Consider the following 10,700-nt stretch of genomic DNA (forward strand, 5'->3'; position numbering starts at 1 on the left):
GGACGCATCCGGACTCTGTTTTCGACGATCCACATATGGTTGGAAAGATAATTTGATAAGGAAGTCAATCCAAGTGGTCTCACATCAAAAGCCCTTTAGAATCAATAGAAATCGTTGAAACAAGTCAGTGTCCAGAATCTGCCAGGGTGCTGCGGCACCGTCTTTTGGTCTGTTGGACCTGTATCGTGTTTGGGCCTATTAGGGGACGCGTCCAGGGTAGGCGATGACCCTAAGACCTATATAATCATACGCCGCCACTGCTATTAGGTTTTGGGGTTTTGCTTAGATTATTCTATCAAGAATAGTTTCGTCGTTCATCGGTTTGTGAGACCCCAACTTCGTGAGATTAACCATTCATCTGCAATTTGGTTGTGTTCTTTCTTATTCTTGCTTGTGTTCTTCATTGCGCAGGCAGGGATTAGCCTTCTTGGCGAGGTCAACCTGGTCCGTGACTTGGTTGATAACCAGAAGATCTGTGGTGCTAAGATTGCAGGGTTTGATCTTTCGATCTGAAGCCGGATCGGTGTGTCATTCTCCGCCACAACGATAGTTACCTCTACCTGACGGAAGATCGGGATCCCCATCCCCATTAAGGACCTTCCTCCTCTCGATGATCCTTGCTGCACCAAGCCATCTAGGTGGTGGCAACCACCAAGAGTAACAAGCGAATCCTGTAGTGAAACACAATCACCAAGTGCCTCTAGATGCAATCACACAAAGTAATGCACTTGGATGCTCTCAAATCTCACCAAATGATGAATTAATAAACCAAGGTGAGTTAGAGAGGAATGGCCAGGCTCACTAGGGTCTACTCTCAATAGAAATGGACAAGAGTGTGAGCTATGGCTAGTCAACCTCTATTTATAGAGAGCTCAAACAAATAGAGCCGTTTGCCCCCTCACTGGGCAATTTTTAGGACGACCAGACCCTAATAGGGTCTGAGTTGGACTCTAGCCACAAGGGTCCAATCATTCGATATGTGCCATGTGTCCCTTAATTCAAACGGTAGTCTAGACCTCCAACAGTTGATTTCTCCGATGCACAATCCACCTCTAGACTAGACTCTGTGTCATCACGACCAGACCCAGCGACCCACAGGGTCTGGTTTGATCCAGAGAGGTCTAGAGAGGGTAAAAGCCATCCAAACCCAGTCCGACCGAGGCCACCAGACTCTGAGCACTCAGGGTTCAGTCCTCCACCGAGTGCCATGTCGCCTCCTTCATAACGAGCCACAACCGGTGTGGGGTGTACGACCCCAGATACCCACGGCAAGCCACATGGGCTGCGCCCCTAGGGGTGGCCCAGCCCACAAGACGAAGCCTTGCGGGGCACGACTCTGCTCGACGCCTCCCGCAATACACCGGGAAGATATCCTAAAGATACTACAAGATCTATTGGGATATGTATGATCCCAAGATTCCTGTAATCAGTTATTACTTTCTGGTTATCTCTCAGATCTAACCGACTTGTAACCCTGCTCCCTGGACTATATAAGGCGGGCAAGGACCCCCTCCAAACTCACGCATTATCATATGATAGCTAATATAAACCAACAGACCACAGGAGTAGGGTATTATGTTGTATTGACGGCCTAAACCTGTCTAACTCGTGTGTCTCTGGCCTTCTTGTTCTTGATCTCACGCTCCTCTGCCAATCAATCTACCATCGTGGGATACCCCTCGGTGAACTGCCGATGATATTCTGTCAACAATTGGCGTGCTAGGTAGGGTTGTACGCTTGATCCATAGCGAGCCAGATGGACCTCAAATCAACAGCGCGTTCTCATCATCAATCTCATGGAGATCCATGCCGGTCCACGATGATGATTCATCGCTGGCTACATCAGCCCCCATGATAGTAGATCCATTCTTGAAACCACCTCTGAGGTCGTCTTCAAAAACAACTCACCGCCCGCCAGATGCTCGCCGTCAACGCCAACCAGATAGTGCCATACGCCGTCGACCAGACGCTCCGTCTAAAGCTAAGTTACGCTTTAATATTCTTCTAAATATTCTCCGATCTTCGTATATCGCCATAATGTTTCTCCGAACGGTTTTCTCCATATTTGCTCTCCAAACAATTTTCCAAACCCTCGAACAGTCACGTTGATGCTCGGATGCCTCCAGAGATGGCCCTGTCTCCGGCTCCTCCCTACACGTGCTACGGGCTCCGCGCTCTGCGTTATGGGTGGTCGGTAGTGGCTCCTTGGTCACGTCTATTCCTTCTACACATGCACGGGCTCCGCGCTCGACGTTATGGACTATGAGCTAGCTAGGGCTAGAGACTCAGCAACACACTAACTATTCAAGCAGTTTATATTAAATATAAATATATTTTCACGCCAACTGATCGTCAAGCTACATACGCTATTTTTTCTCCGAAGTTTATTTATTTGTGCATTATGTACTACCCGTTCTATATATTTGTATTACAGGATCATTGTCCAGGTGATCGGATCACCTGGTGCTCGGACTTCTTCACCGATCAACTGGTCAGACTGCTTGGTTCATGGACTCCATCGCCGACCAGTTGATCGGATAGTTCACCGGTCGCTTCTACTCAATGCTCACTTCGCCGCCGACCAGTTGACCAGACTGTTCATTGCTCGTCCTTCATCGCCAGCTATGCCGGTTACTCCTCAGCGCTCGAATTCTTTGTGCTCGAGGACTAAGTGGGAACACTTTACTGCACGAACATCGCCAGCTACGCCAGGGACTCCTCGGTGCTCGAACCTCGTTAGCTTCGCCTGGGACTCCTCGGTGCTCGAACATCGCCGCCTACGCTAGGGACTCCTCGCTCCTCAGTGCTCGGTCATCGCTAGCAATGCCGAGGACTCCTCGGTGCTCGGTCATCGCCAGCAACGCCGGGGACTCCTCGCTCCTTGGAGCTCGGTCATCGCCAGCGACGCCGGGGATTCCTCACTCCTCGGTGCTCGATCATCGCCAGCGACACCGGGGACTCCTCGCTCCTCGGTGCTCGGTCATCGCCAGCGACGCCGGGGACTCCTCGCTCCTTGGTGCTCGGTCATCACCATCGTCAGCGACACCGAGGACTCCTTGCTCCTCGGTCTTCAGTCATCGCCAGCGACGCCGAGGACTCCTTGCTCCTCGTTGCTTGGTCATCGCCAGCGACACCGAGGACTCCTCGCTCCTCGATGTTCGGTCATCACCAGCAATGCCGGGGACTCCTCACTCCTCGGTGCTCGATCATCGCCAGCGACGCCCGGACTCCTCGCTCCTCGATGCTCGGTTATCGCCAGCAACGCTGGGGACTCCTCGCTCCTCGGTGCTTGGTCATCGCCAGCGTCGTCAGGGACTCCTTGCTCCTCAGTGCTTGGTAATCACCGGTGCCGCCTACAACTCTTCACTCCTCAATGCTCAGTCATCACCGTCTTTATCCGAGGACTCCACCATCGCGAGCTTTGCTCCAAATTCAACCGCAAGCCGCCCACCAATATCGGCGAGATGATAACTACGGCCAACTAGTATAATGACGCCGAGGAAGCCGAGGTGCGCTTCAATGAGGATGCAGGCACTCATCGCCCATCTCACCGCTACGATGACTGCCGCCACAGCGACCGCCGCCCTAATGACCGTAGCTACCATCACGACAGCGGCCATGATCGGACAGGAGGACACAGGCCTGGCCAAAATCACCACCGACGGCCAGAACACATCGTCGCCGCCGTTAATTAACCTCGCACCAAGCACAACTATGATGAACAGTACCAAAAGATCCTCGATGGCCCGTGCCCTCTTCACAAGAACGTGAAACACAAGATGAAGGACTGCATGGGTTTGGCTAAGGAGTTCTAGGACAAGAGGCTCAACGACGACGTCAACGACAGAGCTAGAGGTCGCCGACCACCTGGGGGCAAAAACAATGCCTTTAAGGACCATGATAAGGTGGTTGCCACCATCTTCGGGGGCCTCGCCTCCACCGAGAGTAGAAGAGAGCAGAAGCTCACCGCACGGCGGGTGCTCCCTGTTTCTATGGAAGACACCAACGCTAACCCCAGCTATCGCCCATGGTTCGAGGTCCCGATCACCTTCAGCAGGGCCGACCAGTGGGCAAATATTCCCTACACGAGGTGTTTTCCCCTCATCCTCGACGCAACTGTATAGAAGGTGCTCTATAGAAAAGTGCTTGTTGATGGTGGGAGCGCTCTGAATGTCCTCTTCGCCGGAGCCCTAAAAGAGCTGGGCCTTGGTTTGTCCGATCTCACACCTTCCGAATCCACCTTTTGGGGTGTGGTGCCAGGCAGGGCCTCCAACCACTTGGAGAGATTACCCTACTAGTTCAGTTCGGCACGACAAGCAACTACCGCGTTGAACATATCAACTTCTATGTCGCCGACTTCGACACCGCTTACCACGCCATACTTGGTCGGCCAGCTCTAGCCAAGTTCATGGCCGTGCCGCACTATGCCTATCTGGTGCTAAAGATGCCTTCGCCGCTGCCGACCACCCATAACGCAGAGCGCGGAGCCGATAGCACGTGTAGGGAGGAGCCAGAGACAGGGCCGTCTCTGGAGGCGTCCGAGCATCAATGCGACTGTTCGGGGGTTCAGAAAATCATTTGGAGAGCAAACATGGAAAAAATAGCTCGAAGAAAACATCATGGTGATTAACGAAGATTGGAGAATATTTAGAAAAAATATTAAAGCATGACTTAGCTTTAGACAGAACGTCTGGTCAGCGGCGTATGGTGCTATCTGGTTGGCGTTGACAGCGAGCACCTGGCGGGCGGTGAGTTGTTGGTGAACATGACCTTGGAGGTGGTTCCGAGATCGGATCTGCTGTCGCGGGGGCTGATGTAGCCAGCGATGAATCGTCGTCGTGGACCGACATGGATCTCCACGAGATTGACGATGAGAACACGCTGTTGATTTGAGGTCCATCTGGCTCACCATGGATCAAACACACACCCCTACCCATGTAGGCTATCATATGATAATACTCTAGAGGAATCAGTGTCCGAACATGTCGCTATGCCAGGTCCGAAGCCAGGGTCCGATCGGCTCCAGAATCATGTAGAGAGCTTCCGAGTAGACCAGACCTAGTCCGGTGCCACCTTCCAAACCCAGAGCTAGGGTCCGGTCCTCTTCTGCCTACCACGCGTCTCACCCTGGAGTGAAGTCCTAACTGGACTCACCCTTCTTAGGCTTCGGTCCAGACCAAGTCAGGGTCCGGTCCCTATTTTTTCCTCCATTTCAACTCCAACTTCACCACCCTTGCTCCCAAGTGCTAACCACCAAGTGTATCATCATTGTGTACATGTGTTAGCATTTTCTCAAAGCATTTTCAAGGGTGTTAGCACTAACTAGAATCTAAATGCTTATGCAATGAGTTCGAACATCTAGTGGCACTTTGATAATCGCATTTCACGATGAGTTTCATCCCTCTTAATAGTACGGCTATCTATCCCAAACACACACCCACTAGGTGTCTTTTGTGCCAAAACAAAAAAACTCTTATCAAATATACCTTTGCCTTGAGCCTTTTTGTTTTTCTCTTTCTTCTTTTCCAAGTTTGGAGCTTGATCACCATCATCACATGTCCACCATCATCACCATGGACTTCATCTTTGCTCCATCACTTGGTGTGTACTAACCTATCTCATATTCACTTAGAGCCAAAGGTTAGTACCTAAGGTTTCATCAATTAACCAAAACCAAACTAGATCTTTCAGCTGGGTCCTCAACCTTTTGGAAGTAGAAGGTGACGTCGAGATCATGCTCTCGACCGGTTTCAACTAGTACACCGGCGTGGCGGGTTAGATGATGAGCGAGGCGAGTGGTCCTATGTCCACAGCTAGGGATGAAAACAGATCGGATACGGACGGATATCACCGATATTACATTTGTTTTCATATTTCTGTCCGGATTCGGATTCGAATACGGATAGTGTCAACTATGTCGGATAGGATACGATTGGATATCGACATCATAAATATGCGATTTGAGTATTCGGATACGGATACGGTATCGGATGTTGGATATCCGGACTCGAATACGGACAGATCTCAACCTCTCTAAACGGATTCGGTTTCGAATACGGTCGGAAAATATCCGTACCGTTTTCATCCCTATCCACAGCCTCTTCCAGTCTAGCGGCGAAAGCATGGATCGAAAGAGAGTGCTCCTCCTCTTGGGTCGTATCGGGCTCCTGGAGGCGTAGGTTGGTCAGCGACGAAGTTGAGCTCGCCGAAGGAAATCTTCTCGCCGAGCAGCATCTTCTCTGGTTCGTCGCCGAAGTGGAAGATGATTCCCATCTGAAACACAAAAACAAATATGAATGCGAAAGGCCCCTACCTTGGGCGCCAACTGTCAGATGATTTAGCTATGGCAATGCCTAGCAACTACTTCGCGTTAGAGGAATCAGATGGTAGCACACGTCTGCTTTTACCGAAGTCCAATTTACGGTTAACAACTTAATCTTCTGAAATGTGCTGGTGGTGCTTTCACAATTGTGTAGCAATTAATTGCTCTCTGTACATGTTTTTTCAGCTATCTAAAGGTTCTTATTTTTCAGTCATTTAAATTGTGCTAAGTTATTATTTGTATGGCTGACAACTCTTTTGTTTTATAATTATCTCATGAATGGCCCTGCCAAGCCCGTGTTATATAAATCTCTTAAACTTTCTTGAGGATGGGTAAAAGTTTAAATGACTGACCTTTGGCTTGTGCAATAAATAACGGTGCCCAATTATGAGATGGTCTCCATCTAAAGTTTGACCAAGTTTATATTAAAGGATACAAATATTTATGATACCAAATAAGTACTATTAGGTTCATCATGAATTATATTTTCATAGTTTATTTATTCTGTGTCATAAATGTTGATAATCTTGTATATAAATTTAGTCAAACATAAGATCTTTCTTTGTGGGAAGGAGGAGGTGTATGTTATTGTTATTAAGTAATAGTCTTGGAACCATTGACATGTTCCCACGAAGTTTCCTGATTTTTGCCTTGTTTATGTGCATAATTCACTAATTTCTGCCATATATTGTGCAAAAGCTCTAACTGCTTTAGCGGTGGCTATGGCACCCAGCTGCTGTTTGCCATAGCCAGTGATTTAAATAATTGTAACTAAGAATTAATGTGTATGAAAGTCTAGCGCTCCAAGTTACTATATATCTCCAATAAATAATTTAGTTTGGCATGTTTTTCCATATCATACTGAACTGTTAGATATGTTGTTTGCATTCTCAGGCACAAACATCTGTGAAAACTAGTGCAAATGCTGGTGGCTTGAGCTGTTTGCTGGAGCAGAGGCAATGTCTCTGATATCAAAAATATGTGTCGCTTTTGACCCAAAGGCCGTTCTGCAACGAGCAACACAAGATTGATGCTAACATTTTCACCAAGGACTTCACTGGGCCTGGACATGATGATGTGAATGTCTTGGTTCAGCGCTTAGGATAGAACTGATCAAGTCACAAAAGATTTGGAAGTTAAGTCTTCTAAAGGAGGAATTCGAGAGAGATTTTCAGCCTTTTCTCGCTGCTAGTTGTCTCATGTTACATCATGGCACACCACACACAAAGCAGAGAGATCCCAGACTATCCTAGACTAGGTCAAACACTATTGATAGGGAAATTGCACAAGCGATTTTTTTTTTCCACTCCCATCAAACAAGCCATTATAATTTCCCACTAAATATTAATGATAATAGGAACAAATACTTATTATATTTCAGAGTGCTTCTAATATGATGATGTATTCAACTATAATTTAATATTCTTTTTTAGTCTAAAAAACGACCAGCCCCCAAAAAAAACGAAATCACCCAAAACACAAGAGAAGGGGTTCGGGAGAGGAAAAACTGAAATCATTCAAAGACGCAAGTCAAGAACTTAGATCTACCATGAATGATTTCTTTATTTCATTTCCTACAAGATCTGGTTCTTATAGAGGAATGATTAACACAGCAGAGGAATGATTCTCTCATTGCGGATCTCAGCAGACGGCACTGCTAGAGAATAGAGATCGGAAAAACTTAAACTAGAGAGTCTAGAATGAAAGGCTAGAGAGATGGGCTGGTTAGGAGCAGCCGTCCTCTTATTTATACAGCTATTACACAACGCCTAACATGCCCTTAGATATTTTAGCTGAACCATTTAACCCTAGGGCAATATGGTTCAGCTTGTGATCCAAGCATCCGATGGCCACAGGCTCCTTATGACTTTACTTCACCTTGACGTTAGCTTCGTGATTACGCCACGTGCCTCCTTTTGTTTTCGTCAGAACTTCAACTGGGTTTTGAGGCCCAAACATGAAAATCGTCAGTCGGTGATTTTGAGGACCAAACCACCAAACCGCGCCTGGAGAAGCATATCTGCTGCGCCTCCTCCACGATCTCGACATGTGTCGTTGTTGTCCTCGACCGCCCGATCCCTGAGTCCTCTTGCGCCTCTGCTTAACTTGGTCAACATGGTCAACTCCTCCTCATGTGATCTTTCTTGTTGATGTCCCCAAGTGTCAGCCATCACGGTCAGTCTTCTGGCCATCTTGGTCCTTGATCCAAGCCTTACGTCTGTTCTTCACCGCTCCCAGTCCATCAACATGACCCGTCTCTACATCGACATGACCCGTCTCTACTTAGACCTTCACCATGTCCGTCGACGCGCCATACCTGCACACCAACACAACTAAGAGACATGTTGCACCCCGACCCACACAATGGTTAGTGTCCAAACTCAACCAAAGCCAATCATCTTCTGATAATCATTCATCACAACTCGGTATACAAGGGCATATATCAACCTCGTGTTCGCCAATGAGAATGTGAGGGAGTAGAGTAGATGCTGGCCACTACAGTCTGCACCCAGCCAATATCGATGTATCACCACGCCACTATCGATGTACCACCACACCGTTTAAAACCGTACTCACTTCTCTTATATTTTAGGTAGCTGATTTTTTGTTATAGAAAAAACTGTGAATTATCTTTTGTGAGTTGTTCATTTAATTGTACTAGTTAGTTGTGTAGGATTATTGCCTAAAAATTCTTAAAAATTCAGGCACATGGAATATAACAATTCACCTTAAAACCATGCTCGGGCACAGGACCATCTTACAGACACTTCTGTTTAACGCTATAATGACAGACCCAACCACTAATTACCGCGCGTGCCAAAAGCATCACACTGGCATGCATGTAGCAGGCAGGTTGCAGCACTAGCTCTTGAGTCTCTTGACGCAGCTAGCAGTCAAGCACACCGGTCACCGATCGATTATATATACTCCCTTCGGTTCTCTAAAGCAAATCGTTTTGGATATCGACATGGTCTTTAAGAAACGACTTTGACTGTAACTTTTTGCTATAAAATATTTATAAAATGTAGTCAATATATACTTTTATGAAACTATATTTCGAGATAAATCTACTTACATCACTTTCATATTTTCAAACTCAACTCAAAAGAAATTATTTATAGTCAAAGTTTAAAATATTTAACTTAAGACAACCTCAAAACGATTTGTTTTAGAGAACTGGAGCGAGTACTCACTAAAGAATGGGAACGCACGCGGCCTCGCCATCGCCGGACACCGACCGGGGTCACATTTGTCAACTCCAGTGCCTGTGACGCGCTGCTTTGCGAAGTGAAGGATGTACGGCGAGCTGCTAGCGTGCGCACCTAGGCTTTCCGCTGTGCCGGCCGTAACAGTTTTCTTCACCAAACCATTGGTGCGCCACACCACCACCGCCTAAACCAGGCTAGAGTGCACATGACGTTCTCACCGACATTGCTGTTTCACGTACGCGCTACACGCGGGTTGTTTGGTTGGATCTCCGACGCAGGCAAGACTGTGGCCAGGCGATCCCCAATCCATCGTCCATGCATGCAGACACCACGACTTGCCTGTGCCAACATAAAAGCGTCAAACGGGCAGGTGCAGGTATAAGCAGGCTTGACGCAGACGCACCACCAACGATCCACGCATTCAGCAAAGGTCGACCTCGCCGGGCTGATCAGTCGCTACGGCTGTACGTACGTGGCCTGCTCACCGGACAGGGCACCGGCCAGGCGTCCACCGCCGCCGCAATCCAGCAGTGGCACTAGTACCCGACACGTCTCTAGTTCTCCACTCTCCATGGCGGATCTCATCTGGAGGATTGTTGGTTGGTTGCGTTGCCTGGACGCTGCTGGCACTAATATTATTAACTGCAGTCTACACTCTACAGGGCCAGCAGTAACCGACGCGTAACAAGCCGGCCCTCTCCATGCCAACCCCTGTACCTGTGTTTAGCTAGGTTTAATTTGTACAGTGTACTAATAATAAGACGCCAAGACGGAGCAGCTTAGAGCACGTGACAGCGGCACAAACCTTAACTGCAAAAATGCGTGTCAGCACCTGGCCTGACTACGTTCGTCTTGCCAACGGCGCCTAACTGTCGGTCGTCGAGCGCGGATTGCCCCCACCCGGCGTCCGGCGAGCGGCGGGCGGTGCAGCGGCAGAAGCAGCACACGTGCCCGGCCGGAGGGTAGTGTCCTGGCCGTGGCCCGTCGCCGTCGGTGAAGTTTTCAACTCCGTGCGCGCGGCGATGCAGAAAACGTGACATGAAAAACAAAATGATCTGCGCGATTGTGTGCCTGCACAGGTAGGCTCTCCGTCTTGTGACGTCGCTGTCGAGTTGGTCAAAACTACTAGTTCTCGGCGTTTACTTACGGCACAGGCCACGTGGAGTTTA

This window comes from Miscanthus floridulus, chromosome 13, assembly GCF_019320115.1.
Source record: "Miscanthus floridulus cultivar M001 chromosome 13, ASM1932011v1, whole genome shotgun sequence".
NCBI lineage: Eukaryota > Viridiplantae > Streptophyta > Magnoliopsida > Poales > Poaceae > Miscanthus > Miscanthus floridulus.